The 16,042-nt window shown below is 38.4% G+C and overlaps 1 long non-coding RNA gene across 1 annotated transcript; it reads left to right on the top strand.

Annotated features, from left to right (window-relative positions):
- The first annotated feature begins 973 nt into the window (after positions 1–973).
- On the top strand, positions 974–7,257 carry LOC135443389 (uncharacterized). The gene is made up of 4 exons (XR_010438994.1): positions 974–1,055; positions 2,837–2,895; positions 4,391–4,536; positions 6,062–7,257. It is a non-coding gene; the product is annotated as an uncharacterized LOC135443389 (long non-coding RNA).
- Positions 7,258–16,042: the final 8,785 nt, after the last annotated feature.

Raw genomic sequence — 16,042 nt, 5'->3', positions numbered from 1 at the left:
TCAGATGGCACTCGCTCTTAAAAAAGTGAGTCAAGCCGAAAATATCTTTGTTAAAATAATTTAAATACTTTAGAGTGAATGAGTAAAATGTCATATATAGGAAATAAAGCCTCAAAAAAGTCTCATCTGAAGCTAATTATTAATTTTACCCTACCCAAAGAATTACCTTGAAATATAATTATTACTTTGACTGAAATAATTCCTTTCCAGCTCTTTTCTGGTCTTTTTTTTTTTTTTTTGCTTGTAAGTTATCATCTTCACCCAGTGAATGAATAATCAATTATTAAAATACAGTACACCATAAGACTTAAAAAAAATACTCATTTTTCCTGGCCTATATCTTCTGTTTATCATCCTAAAGATCTCAGTGATTCTTGATTGCACTAAAGAAGTATGTAAAATGTACTGGTGGAAATAAAATCCCAAAGGCTCTCTCTCATTTATTACAAGATTAGTAGTTTTAGCATTGTGGTGTGGTTCAGAATACCAGCACTACAATAGTACACACTTTGGAGCACAGAAGAGAGAAAGAACATTCCTGTACTTTCCAAAGCTGTCAGAAAGAAAAATGTGCTAACATATTAAATACACCACATAACTAGACAGCTATGCTGTAGTCAGCACTGAAATATAGTTGTGATACAAAGTTGCATGAGCAAGTTTGAAGGTACTGGGCCAGATTATTGGTTGGAATAAATGGGATCTAGATGGAATAAAGTAGGATAAACTTCTTTGTCTTGATGTATTACTTTTATGCATTTGGGAAGTTGGCTTGCTGACTTACCTGAACAAAAGGTCTTACTTGTACGGGGATAGAATATAAGAAAATAAAGGTAGTATAGAAAGTAATCTTACCCCTAAGAAGTTGCAGCTGGGTTAATTATTAGAGATTAGGAACAGGCCTGACTTTAAACAGGCCACAGCTGTAGCCAATGAGAAGAGTGCTAGAAAAGAGTGTGTTGGTTGGTTTAAAGGGGAAGTGGAGTCAGTTGGATACTGTGAGAAGAAGGAGGAATATGTGATTAGAGGAGGTGACTATGAGAAACATCAAGGAGGTATGAAACTCTTACAGTAGGGAGACAATAATATGGAACCTTTGCAATATAATGACAACACACTGATAACAAATTTTCTACTCTTCCACCAGCAGTTTGTATGCTCTTGGATGATTTTAAGACATAATGTGCTTGAATTTAATTTAGCTTAAATTTAAATTGTACAATTGATTTCTTTTTACTTTGGTTCAATCTTATATGGTAGCAGAATAGCTTAGAACATCAATCTCCTGAAACTACATGAACTGGTTTTTAAGGGGACCTGGCTTTACAGATTGAAGTACTTGGGTTATTGGCTTACTTGGGTTTTCTATGTAGCCCTTAACTTCCTACTTCTGAGAGGAGTTTTGGTACAAAAACCAAATTTTGAAAGCACTAGAAAGAGAGCTGATCCTCAGTAAAAGGACTTGGAGAACAGGTCTCAGCAGCATTGGTGATATTTGGCCTTCCCCTGGGAGCTCTAATGAGAATCTGCTTGTGCACCACTTGTGCAATGGTGCATGCCTGGCTACTGGCATGTTCAGCCTACGCCCTACAAAAAGGGAGAGTTTTGCCTCTATAGCTTTTTCCATGGGCAGCATATTCATATGGGATCTTGAATGGCCCAGAAGTGAAGCAGCAGACAAGAATTTCACATCCTCACACCCCTACATCTGGCTTGAACAGCATCTCCATAGAGTTCTTACAGCAGATGGGTGAAGGGACAACATATTAAAAACAGAGAGAGCCTGGGGAAATTAATCGAATTGAACCCCTTGAAAAGTGCACAAAAATTTCCCTACTGTTATATGGAAGCCACTTCTATTTGGTAGTTTCCTGTAGCAAATTCTGACTAGAAAAGATTTGGGATGACAAAATCACAGTGATTGAAGTTGGAAGACACCTCTGGAAGTCATGTGGTGCAACCCGCCTGCTCAGCTTCTGTTTGTTGCACTTCATTCCATGTTCTGGATGCCAGCAGAAACAGGATAGTGAACACACAGATGCTGCCGAAGAGACCTAGATCTATTTTGGAGACATCTAGCAATGGTGGAGGAATGTCACACATTTTATTTGCTGCACAGGGACCCAGATCAAAGCTGGGGCTGGATCTCGTCTTCTCTTTTGTAATGTGATGCCTGTGATATAACTGTAAGATATGCCAAAAAAGCCGAAATGTCACAAACTTGGCTTTTCAGTTACAAGTCAAATACCTAATAATAGCATAATTTTAATAGCAGATTAAAATATTTCTGTAAGACTCTTGCAGTGTTTAAAATTTTGAATTTTTGTTTTAATAATCTATATTTTTCCAGTGCAGGCCAAAAATAATGTTTGTATTTGTATCAAATTTGTTTGTATTTGTATCAAATTTTCCTCTTGGATGAAATTTTCTCTCACTGTATTATGGATAATTACCCATGTATTACAAATCCCTACTTCAAATAGTATGATTCTTTTTTAAATCTTACATTATTTTTCTGTTTTCTGTCTTGACTCCATAATTTCCATCATATTAGTCAATAATCTAATTTTTTTTTTAATTGCAATACAAAGTAAAATGTATCTTGTAGATATCAAACATGGAGCATGTGGTTTGGGGCCTGTTCCAGAGGTGATTACAGATGAGACTTCTACATAGAACTCTTATGGCTGTAGATATTGGTGTTTCAGAATAGTCAAACTGCTCCTGCTCCTCCTTCATGAAATGCTTGAGTACTTCAAGCCATTTGGTAAATCTTTCAGTAAAAAGCTTTTGCTTTCAAGAAACAGTCAAAGTTGATTTTTCTTTGTCATTACAGCTTTCATACATTGTGCTGTATGTGAAAAGAGAGGAAATTTCAATCTTGTGTCTCATTAGGTAAGCAGTTTTGGAATAAATAGTTATGTATGCTTCAATTTCTTTGGGGAATGTAGAACTGCAAGGATGGCTAAACAGAAAAAAAAGGGGATCATTGCAAGTGTTTTGGCAAATGTAATAGCTCAAATCAAAGGATTAAAAATATTGCAAGACTCAAATGGTTGATGAGAAATGAAGAAGAATATTTAGGAAATGCTATTTAATTATAATGTGCAAATTTGCTTGTCACTCACTTTTCAGTGCCATTATTTAGGAATAAAATCTGATTCAGCCTGAACAGGAAATGATTGCACAAGTTTTGATGTGACAGTGCCACCTGCTGTTAAATTATGCAATTTGAAGAAAATTTTTTTGAGTTGTTTAGATGAAAATTCCCACTGTCAAAAGACACACAGGAGAGTTTAGGAGCTTTGGTGCTGAGCTGGTAGTTTTAGGTTGTGTTTGGTACTATATTAAAATTATGCTTTTTTTTTTTGTATGTATCTAAATTGAGGGAATGGAGTAACTTCATTGGAAGGGACCCACACATACTCATTCCTCTGAGAGATGAGTGATCATTTACATCTCTTCATGGCCTGTAGAAGGAGGAGTCCATGGGGAGAATTAGTGGAAGCTACACCTTCCCCCCCTGATTCCAGCCCTCAGCCTGGTGCATGTGCTCTCTGAGTGCCCACAGCACTTGGCAAAGCCTGCAGAAGCCTGACTGCAGCTCATGTGGAGCTCAGCAGCCTTCACACCCTGGCTTGCTTCCTGCAGCAGTTCTGATGGACCAAGAGCAGGCAGATCTGTTGGTAGTCAGGATGCCAGGATAAAGCTTAGGCATATGTAGAACAGTGGCATCTCTATAAAGCAAAATTCTTTGAAAAGAAAGGACTTAGATTAAAGCACACGCAGCAACACTTGAACACCTCATTCTCCATCCTTCAATGTTCTTTTCAACCTTCTCTGACTATCTTCTACACATTATGAATGGAAGAGTGGAGAGACACCAAAGCAGCACAATATATCTGTGCTGTGGATGCACCTTGGATTTACAATGAGCTGTTCAATGTTATTTTCTATTTCTGTTTTTTTTGTATTGGCTTTGACCTCTTTGCTGGGATCAGGTTTTTGCAAGAAAACATTAGAGGATGTTATTCTCAAGTAGTGATAGGTAATTCTGAATCCAGTAATGAAAATATAAAGGTAAGATTGTTTTTCACTTTGTGCATTAGTTTATTTTATCTAGACTGATTTTCATTTGTTACTGCTTACTTTCATGAGTTTCTTTTTCTATTTCCCCAACCCTTCCCACTGTACCTTTTGCAGTTAGAGCCCTGAATAACCTAGATGCATTAGAAAACCAAATCACTCAAGTATTTTTATTTTCCAGATCATTCTTGAGCATGTTGAAGTACAAAGCTTCACACAGACATCTAGAGGATCCCGTTGTTTGCCTCCTTCTACTGAAGAAAAAAAAAAAGCTCATTCTTACTTTTGTTTCATACCTCTAAAGGAGATCTTTATCCCTGTGGAGACTTCCCTCTTACTTCACAAGAGCTTACTGCCTGTAATAGGATTTGGTGGACAACTCTGCTGAGTGCTTTCTGAGGAGCCTGGAGGATTACACCAGATTAGATTTTTCTACCATTTATTTGTGAGGTATGGCTTCTCTTTGCGAAGCTGTGTTGATTCTTCCGCAAGATATTTTTATCCAAGTATCAACTTTTTAATTCTATGGTTTATTATACTTTCTTATAATTTACTTGGTGCAATTTCAGATTTAGTTCACTGGGGTTACCAGAGTAATTTAAAAAATTTTTCATCCTGTTTACTCCTTTCTATGCTTGATACCGAGACAGTTTTAACTGCATGGTTACATGTGGCATGAATTGATTTCCTTTAGAACTTGTGGGGAATGATATTGCTTGTCTTTGGCTGTCTTCTCAGCCTAGCTGCTATATTTACTGCATCCAAAAATATAGTCTCAGAATTTTGTGTGAAGTTATGTCTCATAGTTATATACTTGAGCAATCCTACATATCCTACCTCCTGGATTTGCAACTTTTTAGGCCTATCTGAGCATGTCACAGCAATGCATCTGATGCTGTCTTGGTCAGGCAGTGATACTGTAGTGATATTTCTGCCTGTGACAGAAATTTTGTGTTATGAGTTGATATGGCAAATTAATTTTTCTGCTTTGACTCTAAGTATTCTTTTATAAACTGCTTCTCTTTTACTAGAACAACATCTGTATGTCCTTTGTATGTCTTGAAATGGCAAACCCTCTGCAGTATCAACATGTGCCAATACAGAGATTTTTGGAATCAGTGGATATTAGTGATAAGTATTTCTGAATATTCTAAAAGCCCTTATCTGCATTTTCAGACACCTAGATAGATTAATTTCAAATTTAAAATGTTAGAAAGGAATTTTCTTTCCTAATTAAATTTTTATAGTCATAACCAAATCTACTGTTATGGAAACCATACTTATGGACACCAGCATATTTTCTTAATGTATGACCAGTTGAATAGCTCTAGAAATAATTAAGGGATCAATGATACACATTGAGGAAACTCCAGAGAGCTTCATGTATTAAGTTTCCCTGATATTTTTTCCTCAGCTGTGGGCTGGTCCATGCACAAATTGGCTGATTTCCTTCCTTTCCACTGTTTGAGCTTTCAAACTAAGGTAGTTGTTGTCTTACCATGTAATGTCTACGTTCATCTATTTCTAGGATTTTGTTGACAAAATTTCTTGCCAACAGTCATTTGTTTATCAGTATGAAAAGTCTTCAAAATTCTTCATGCTTATTACTGTCATACCTATGTCACTGACAGTGCTAAACAATCTCAGACTAATGGAGTTTATGCATACCTACCTTAGCCTTAGTCCTCACAGATATTGTATGACTGAAGTTTCATTAAGCAGTTTAATTCTCCTTGAGAGCTATAGATGACTTTGGGTAAAATTCATACACAAGAGTACACAGAGCACCTGAGATTTCAGTTTAAAATAGCTCCATTTATATGCATTCTATTTACAGCATATAGCAGGAGTTTCTAGACCATAACATGTCTTGATAGGATTTAATATTTTCTTTCTAGGTTTCCAGAATATTAGGTGCTAAGGACACTGACAAAAATGGAAATGAATTTTCTAGTCATTTATTCCTTTTGCTCAGGTGGACCTGTTGGAGCAAGTCTGGAGAAAGGCCATGAAGATCATCTGGGGGCTGAAACAACTCTCCTATGAAGACAGGATGAGAGAGTTGGATGAAGAAGAACAGGCTCCAGGGTTACCTTGAAGCAGCCTTCTGGTGACTGGAGTGGGCCTACAAGAAAACTGGGAAGCATCTTTTTCCAAGGGCCTGTAGTGACAGGACAAGGGCAATGGCTTTAAACTGAAAAAAGGTCCATTTAGATATTAGGAGGAAATTCTTGAAGGTGGTGAGGTACTGGAACAGGTTGCTCAGGGAAGTTGAGGCTGTTCTATCCCTGAAAGTACTCAAGGCCTGGCTGGATGGGACTTGGAGCACCCTGGTCCAGTGAAAGGCATCCCAGCCCATGGCCAGGTGTTTGGAACAGGATGACCTTTAAGGTCCCTTTTAACCCTAATCTTTTCAAGATTCTGTAATTTCCACTCATACCTGTTTGTATGTGATTTTGAAATAGAGGTTGGGAAAACTGCATTTGTGTAGATCTCTTCCTGATTAATGTTTGTAGACATAACAGAAATTGCAGTTTCCATGTCAATAAATTGAAAATTCTTGTGATATTTATTTGTATGGGCACAATGAAGCTGACCTTCTTTGAAACTGGTAAAAAAATTTAAGTGCATTTAGTTATAAGAATTGTTTAATTTCCTTCTTTGCTAAAAAACACACATGCATTATAGAAAGACCCCCCAAGATAATAATTCTAACTGATCGTAGTCAAATCATGGAAGAGTGAGCAATTTATAAATCATGTTAGTTAAACCATGATATTTAAATAGATATTTAATGCTTAACATGCATGATACCTTAAAATAAAACCAACAAATCAAGACAATTAATGCAAATGGGTTTCCAGACTACTACAATGGTCTGATGGAAGTAAATATTCGCATTATACACCCTTTCTGTGGCTCTTTGTCAAAACCACATACCACCGAGAATGTGAAATGTGGCCAGAGCTGATAAGACAAACAAATTGTATCTTTTCAGCAGTTTACGTAACTGATTCTTCACGGACAAGCACTGTTCCAGACAATTTTTCCAATGGTACAAACATATAAATGAGGTAAAAATTGGTGACCTAATAAAATGAAACTTAAGCAAGGTACGATTTTCTCTGTGTTGAGGTGGAACATATTTACAATAAACATTTGACATGCTGGACTGCCAGTGTTCTTAAAAGGGACCAGAGATCTCCAATTACAATCCAGGAAATTGTGGGAACCCCATTTCACCTCATCGTGGAGCCACAGCCCAGAGAAGATGATAAAGGAAGCCACATCTAGTGAGTATTTAGTCTCAGGGGAATTCTCCTGGGCCGTGCAGACACACACACACATCACATCTGGCTGCATAGGTCAGTACAGAAAGCAGTGCTGTTCCTGGCACCCACACAAACACCAACAGCACTCACACAGACATCACCACCGTCTGCAAGTGCTCTTCCTTCTCTCGAGACCACCAGGGCAGGGCTTTCCAGGCAGACTCCCCCACAACACATGCACACATCCATGGTCACTCAGGCACCAAAGCAGTCTGTCCCCATCGTGTCTGGCCAGAGTCCCTGCCCAGGGCTTGGGCCCCATTTGTCCATCCTCCAGCCTCCTCCTGACTAGTCTAGGTTGAAGTTCTGTTGCAGTTGTCCCTCAACTCATTGCAGGACAGAGAGAAAAGGTGCTTTTATGCCTCCTCCTCTTCTCCAGTTGCCCATTCTTCCTCCTCAGGTAAGCTAACAGCACAACCTTTCAGTGTCCAAACAGTGTGATGAGGATGGCTTCTGGCTGATTAAGATAATTGGCACATTTTGAATGATTACTATGTAGGAAGGTGGTCACTTAGCAAAAGGAGATAAACAAAGCTATAGGATGGTATGGATTATATTTTCATATTGCCCTACAGAAAACAAAAATCGTATTGCTGCTTTTGGTATTTGGAGGAATGTGTCAAGCAAAATTGGATAAGTACATGGTAAATACAGAGCAATTCAACTCCAGGCATCAGTACAGCCTGGAGGATGAAGAGATTGAGAGCAGCCCTGCCAAGAAGGACTTAGGGCTGCTGGCAGATCAAAAGATGGACGTGAGCTGGCAATATGTGCTTGCAGCTGAGAAAGCCTAATGTGTCCTGGGTTTCATCAAAAGAACTGTGACCAGAAGGTGAAGGGAGATGATTTTGCCCCTCTACTTCTCTCTTGTGGGTGTCTAACTGGAGTAGTGTGTCCAGCTGTGTGTCCTCAGCAAAGGAATGGCATGGGCACATTGGAATAAGTGTAGAGAAGGGCCATGAAGATGATCAAGGGCTAGAGCACCTCTCCTGTAAGGAAAGGCTGGGAGCTGGGGCTGTTCAGCCTGGAGAAATCTCCAGGGAAATCCAAAAGGAGCTTTTCAGTAGTTAAAAGGGGCTTATAAGAAAGCTGGGAGACAGAGGTTTTAGCAGGCCCTGTTGTGATAGGGTGAGGAGTAATGTCTTTGAGCTAAAAGAGGGTAGATTTAGATATAAGGAAGAATTTTTTTTTTACATGGAGGTTTGTGAAACACCAGAACAGATTGCCCAGAGCAGTTATGGATGCCCAATCTGTGGAAACATTCAAGGTCAGATTTAACAGGGCTCTGAGTAACATGATCTAGTTTAAAACATCCCTGCTAAGTTCAGGGGGATTGGACTAGATGAGCTTTAAGGGTTCCTTCCAACCCAAACCAGTCTATGACTGCATGCTTCTATGATCATCCTAAAGTGCAGATATCTGGAGGAATGTATGGAAGGGAATATGAGATTAATTTAGGTGATTGCATTTTTTTTTCTCTCTATTTCTTTCTATTCATTGACTACAGAGAAATGTGATTGTCTCCATAAAATGATCCAGTCTACTTAAAACGTTTTTCTGTTACATCCATTGAGAGTATAGGGAACCAATAGTTAATGTCAAATGCCTCCAACTATTTGGGATACAGTATACTTAATTTTCTCCTTAGAATGGAAAAGGCATGATATGGCTTTCTGATTTTTGCACAATAGTCTAAAAACTAATGAAATTCTCCAGGTTCAGGTGGTCAAGCTGCCCAGCTCATATTTTGTTCCCCTGAAAAGTAAGGGGGACTAAGTCAGGACTGAACAATGATTTATGGTAAGCTTAACTCAGCTTCCAGCTGACCTGTGTCTTTTGATTACTTGTCCACAAAAAACTGAATAAATGAACTTTCTTGTGAATAAATTTCCTAACCAAAAAGTGATTACATCAAAGGCAAATATCACCACTATGTTAAATGAAATTAGCAGTAGTCCTGACAGATCTAAACTTTTTGGGCATTTCCAGGAATGTAAATGAAGCTCCTGTGCTTTTTGCCCCAAGCCTGGGTTGTGATGAATGTTCTTACCTTAGCAGAGAAGGTCTCTCTGTGAACACTGGGTGGTGTGGGCAGATGTTCTCAAAGGATTTCAAGGTAAGAAGAAGCCTTAGTAAGGTAGATATGTAAAGAAAAAACTGCCCTCCCAGGTAGGTAGACTATTCTGCTGCTTGAAATAATGAGTGCATATATAAATCCAAATCTAAACAGAATGCAGGTTGGTGAGATCTTGTTTTTGATTATCTTCTGAAGAAATTCAATAGTTGTTCTTTCACCAGTGACACTGATATTAATTTTATTTTGCTAGCTGCAGTCTGTGACATATATTCCAAGAAGATTATTCTTTCCTGAAGGTTTTTTGCTTCATTTCAGTTAAAACTGAATTTAATTTCTACCAAATAATTCATTAGCTCTGTGTCTCACATGTCTGGGTTAGAAAATAACAAATATTATATTAGTGGATGAAGAGGGAAGAAAAAGATTATTTTTCTTTGACTTCACAGCTTCTTTTGTATTCTAAAAGCTTTCTGAAAGTTGCCAGGAAGTTCTGTAAAATGGTTGGCTGAAGGTTGTTATAAAAACACATGAGTGCATCATAATTACAGAATGTAGTCACCTCTCCTACCTTTTCTCTGCCTTTCAGAAAACTACTTTGTGATTGATTAAATATTTCATCCTTGTTTTAGCATTTAATCTCTCTCAGCTGTCAGTAGTTCTGAGTGAAGTTGAAAGAAATGTTCTCACTTAATTTAACAAGTTTCTATGTGATATCTGAAATCGCCTGAAAAGGGACATTCTCTCTCCTGATTGAATGTGAGGATGCAGTTAATCAGGATGCCCTGTGCATATGGTGTTTCTTGAGGGGCAAGGAAGAGCAGCATAAGGTGAGTGCTTTTTTAAGAGGATCTTAGAAAGGGACAGTAATGGTGAAACTTCAGAGACCCATGGTACACTCCTCAAGCATCCAAAGCCCATCACATGCCTTCAATTTAAGATCTAGTCATACGTCTTAAAAATAGCATTCAGATATCTTCAGAGATACCTTTTAGGTATCCTAAATATGTTTTCACATGAAAAAGTGCAAGTTTGCAATCTCTGGAAGGGATTCTGCTTGTGCAATCACAGCTGCTGAGGAGGTACCTGGTGTTAGCTGACTGCCCTCATATTCTCTAGAGATCAATGGTAACCACCTAGCTTAAACAATCCTCTTAAAACAAAGTAATCTGCAAGCATTTACCTCCCTCTTTTGCCTGCAGTGGTAATTAATTAGGTGCCTTACTTTCCACAGCTAAGTGAAATGGAAAGATTAAGTGCTAAATGTTGATTCAGTTTAAAAGCCTTGGAAAATAATGGTCTTCAAACGTGCAGTGTAGACAGCTTTAGCAATGTTACAGACATTATGTGTGATTCATCTTTTATCTGTTCTTCACATTCGTTACACTCCAGATTTCATCATGTGGAATCTTTTTGTCCTGGTAGACGTGTGACTTCCTGAAGGACAGTCTTGTTTTGCTCTTGCTCTTCAAGAAAGCTTAGACTTGTAATCATTGTGTTTTGCATCATATAAATAAATGGAAAATGAGGCTTCTATATGACCCAGAATCACAGTTTCACACTAGTGAAATAGTAGGTGATAGTAGGTGTGTCCTTTACTTGTACTTAAAATGCAGCTATAAGAACTATAGGTTGCTCTTAAGAAATATATTCAATTGTTTCTTTATTTATGCTAAAAAGCTTTGCCCAAATGCATAACTTAAACATTCTTGTTACAATAATTAAGTTAATTTCATGTTTAGACATGTAGACACACTTCTTTCCTTCCTCTTTATGCTGTCGCCTACTTGTCAAGAATAGTATCAAACATGGGAGGAAATTGCTAATCAAAATATATTATCTGACTCATTTTATCCAACCTATAGTGAACATTTTCTTCAATGCCTTTTTCAGTTAGTTTCCATAGTTGCATCATGACTACTGTTGTGAAACACAGGCATCTGTCAGGAAAATCAGTTTTATTTTAGGAAGGAAAATTCTGCTCTATGCTTTTCATGTGTCAGTGTGAAATTTCACTCATACAACAGCTAAATTAAATTACTTTAATAACAGTGGCTATTTCAGTTTATTCTGTCTGGTAAGTGAAGTCCAAGTGCCCTTCCTGAAAACTACCATCAACATATTCCCATAGCAAATTAATATCAGCTCTGGAATACTAAATCTGAGTTCATGAACTCTTAACATCTCTCTTGTTCAATAGGATGATATTTTTGACTAATATGTTTTGTATGTGTCATTTGCTAAATGACACCATGAGATTCTATACATATCCAAGGGTAGCTGAAGAAGAAATGCCTATTTTGCTTCCATCTCTATTTCCATGACTTTTTCCATGCCAAGAAGTGTGTAAACTGTAGTCATGAGGCTGGAAAATACTTATCCATATTGCAAAGTCATTATTGTATTTGGCATAATTATTGTCAGCTTCATCAGGAAAAGGCCTAAACACAGTAGGTCTATCCCCAGAGCTTTCTCAAATCAGGTAACCTCAGTCTGTCACTTGTCCTCCAGAATCTTTTCAGGGGCTGGGGGCTCCATGAGGAAGGCAATGAGGAGGGAATTTTCTCACCTCTTTCTCCTCTTGCAGGCAGGCACACATGACAATATGTGTATAGAAGTCATTCCATTCCTGAAAAGAATTTAAGTATGAAACATAGCAAGAATTTGAGACTTTTCCCTATTCTCACCAGTCTTTCTTTTAACTAGGGTGGCTCAAACATCTTTCATTTGGCACATGGGGAGCTTTCTGCATATAACAGTTTGACACTAATGAGTAAAAGTCTCTTCTTCTGAGATGTCTGTATTCTCAGAACCCAGTAGAAACCTTCCACAGGTACCCATGGTCCCAGTCAGGCATTCCAAGCAGTGAGCTGGTCCAGACTGTTGGCCAGATATTCAGTCTTTAGCTTCAAGATCCCAAGACTCTCTCTTGCATACTCTCTGTTTTGGTGCCTAATGAGGTGTTTAAAGCCAGTGTGCGCACAGTGGTAGCACATGCATTGGCTAAATATTACTAATAGTTGTATGTTTATACAGACCCCTGACACTTTTGATGAAGAAGTAGAGTTCTTAAGCTATTGTTCACACTGACTCTTGATTTGTCTTTTATTAGGCAATGAAGAAAATAAGTACAGTCTTCAGTTGTCTGTGATACTTGTTTTCAGCACACTTGACTTGACATACTCTAATATTGATTAATGGTTCCCAAAGAAATAAATTACATTTAACATGTCTCAGTAATGTAGCAGCTATACAGAAAAGAAAACAAGAAAGAAACTTCTTTCAGTGCATCAGCTGAACCCAGGCATAACTGAACCAGTGAACCAAGGACACTTGGGGAAACAACCAAGATGATGCCAGATTATGAGGAATAAATCAAAGCCATCTCATCCAGCTAGGTAAAGGGTGAGATCAGAACCACTGTCTCTAGGAAGGCACCAACTCAAAAAAAGAGGATTTAGTGTGTGGGCTAATTAGCAGGAGAAGAGGGAGAATCATTTAACCAGTAGAAGATAGAATACTGTTTAATAAGAGGACAGTGTGATTTGTACCCAATGAACATTATTGCCTTTGTTTGCTAAAATGTGTAATACTGAAAGATTTTTATAGTCAGTGTTCTGGTTTTGTGGAGTTGCCATCCAGATCCCCTTTCTGCACAGAACTGTATATAAATCAAATTGTCTCTGTGTGTGGATTAGCCTCTTACACACAGAGTGAAAGGACCTGTCCTGGGACAAAAGGATTTTTTTTCATGAGAACAGCACAAAATTCATCTAAAGGGTATTGATTCTGACTTCTGATGCTGTCATGAAGCTTCCAAACATTTTTGTTACTTTAAGACATGGGAAGTGATTATTTTTTTCCTAATATTAATTTCTAGTGAGGAGAAAGGAAGTAAGAGGCCAGGAGTGTGATCAGGCTGCAGCTGCAGGATGGGTAGGCACAGTGTGCTGCTCCTGCTGGTGACTCCATGCCCTGGCACCCTATGGGATGTGCTCCAAATGTTCCTCACTGAACACCACTGCTGCTCTTCCACTGTTTGTGTCTTGTGTTTGGAAGTGAAAGTGATTTTTCTTTAATTTCTACTAAAATGCCTTGTGTTGATATTGTGGGATCATATCTTGCCCTGTTTCAGTAATTATCTAGTGGTGAAGTGTTTATTGTCTGAGCTGTTTGAGCTTAACCTCTGGAAATACTGTGGGTGTACAGACCTGGCAAACTTACACAGTGTGTAGAAAACAGAAATCTTCATGCCATTTGGGGCTGGAGAATGATATTGTGCAATTTTCATAGCAGATAGCAAAGAGTAAAAAGGAAGCAGGCTGTAAAAAGAAAACAAAAGCTAGTTTTCCATGTGGACTCAAGACTCCCATGAATATAATCAACATGCTGCTGAAATAGTACACATTCACATTCCCTCCAGCCCTTCCCAATCTCCTGGAGGAATGCTGACGATATTAGCGTCCAAGAAGCACTGGAAAGGTAAACCTAGCACCAGACAAAAGGGGTGGTTAACAAGAAAATTATTTTTTTTGTTACAAGAATCTGGGGTGTCTTAGATGGTTGGGCATAGTCAGTAGAGATTTATATTTATATATATATATAGTCAGTAGAGTTTTATATTTATATATATATATGTATATCAGCCCTGACTGGCCTGCCTGCTTTGTATGACAAAATACTTGGATTTTCAGATTACCAGACAGTAGTAGGTGTGATTTTTTTATCAAGGCTTTCAACATTGTCAGCCACAATATTCTCATATCCAAGTAGGGATATAGTGTATTTGGGTTGCCCCCAGATGAAGGAAGGAATGATGAATCTGACTCTATTTTCTCAGAAGGCGAATTTATTATTTTAATGTGCTATATTATATTAAAGAATACTAAACTACACTATACTAAAGAATACAGAAAGGATACAGACAGAATGCTAAAAAGATAATAATGAAAACTCGTGACTCTTTTCAGAGTCCTGACACAGCTTGGCGCTGATTGGCCAAAGCGTGAAAAGAATTCATGGCATAAACCAATAAAACAATCACCTGTGGTAAACAATCTTCAAACACATTCAAAAGGAGCAAAACACTGGAGAAATAAATCAGATAATTATTGTTTTCCTTTTTCTCTGAGGCTTCTCAGCTTCCCAGGGGAAAAATCCTGGGCAAAGGGATTTTTCAGAAAATGTGAATGCCCCAGGGATATTACAGAGTGGATGGATGGGCAACTAAATTGTAAAAGGACAAGCTGGATGATCAGGCTCAGAGTACTTACTGGAATGGACTTTACCTAATAAGAAACAGACAAGTTCTTGAGAGGATACTGCAGGGATCTGTCTGGTACATGTCCCATTTAATATGCAGCAATGACTGGGAGGAGATTACAAAATATGCCCTCATCAAGTCTGCAGATGACATGAAACATAGGCACCAGTATGCTCAGTGTCAAGGTTTCCCTTCAGAGCAGTCTGGACAGGCTGCAGGACGGGGCCAACAGAGAACATTTTGAAAGTGAACAGTGGCAAATGCAACGTCTTACATCTGAGAGAGGAGAGTTCTGGGCATCAGCAGACTGGGGCCTATGGGAAGCCTGATCAGGGAGCAGTTCTGCAAGAGGCAGCAAGCTGAACAGGAACCTGTGTGCAACAACGAAAAGCAACAACAACCTAGGCTGTATTCCCTTCTAGCTGGCACTGTTTAGATCTAGAGCAGTGCATCCAGGACTGGGTACCCCAAATACAAGAAAGATATTAATGAGCTGGAGTGCATTTATCAGAGGCCCACCAAGCTGTCAGGGCTGGAGCACATGCCGTATGAAGAGGTGCTGAGGGAAGTGGGCTTGTTCAGGAAGGGAAGAGGTGGCTGGGGGGGAACCTCAAACCAGCTGCTCAGTGCCCAGATGGAAGCCATGAAGAAGATGCACTCGAGTTCTTCACAGCATTGCTGGTTGGAAGAAGAGATGTGGTAGACATGTGTTTGTACAGGAGAGGCTCCATCTGGGAATTAGAAGCTTTTTCCCTATGAGGGAAACTGGTGGAATAGGCTTCCAGAGAGGTAGAAGGAGAGTTACTTCTTCCCTTGATAACTTTTCATCAAGTCAAAGGGACCAGTTCTGACGCGCTTAATTCTTCAAGAAACTTAGAGAATACACTTCTGAAATTTCTAAATTATTGGATTATACTGATGAAAGTAGTGGAATATAACATTCTTAGTAACTTTTAATGATTATCAGTTTTATCACAATATTTGTGATTTTGATTTTGTATTTCTAGTTTGGTGTCCTTTCTTGCTGAAAGTCCCTAGATAGACAATTTGTTATTAGGTATTTTCAGTACCTTAATTGACTATTATATTTAATTGTGTTTACTAAAGCTCAAGACAAACAAACCTTCTCTAATAATTATGGGAATGTTGATATAATTGTGCATTAATAATGTTGTTAATTATATTTTGCACAAGAGTAGCATCCCTAGACACCAATCAGGATAAGGGATTATATTTTGCTAGGCAGCAAGCAGAAAGGATGGCTCTCATGCAGCACTAATTTGGACC

This window comes from Zonotrichia leucophrys, chromosome 2 (genome assembly GCF_028769735.1).
Source record: "Zonotrichia leucophrys gambelii isolate GWCS_2022_RI chromosome 2, RI_Zleu_2.0, whole genome shotgun sequence".
Classification (NCBI taxonomy): Eukaryota; Metazoa; Chordata; class Aves; order Passeriformes; family Passerellidae; genus Zonotrichia; species Zonotrichia leucophrys.
Note: the sequence above shows the minus strand (reverse complement) of the source record. Positions and strands in the feature narration are given on the sequence as shown.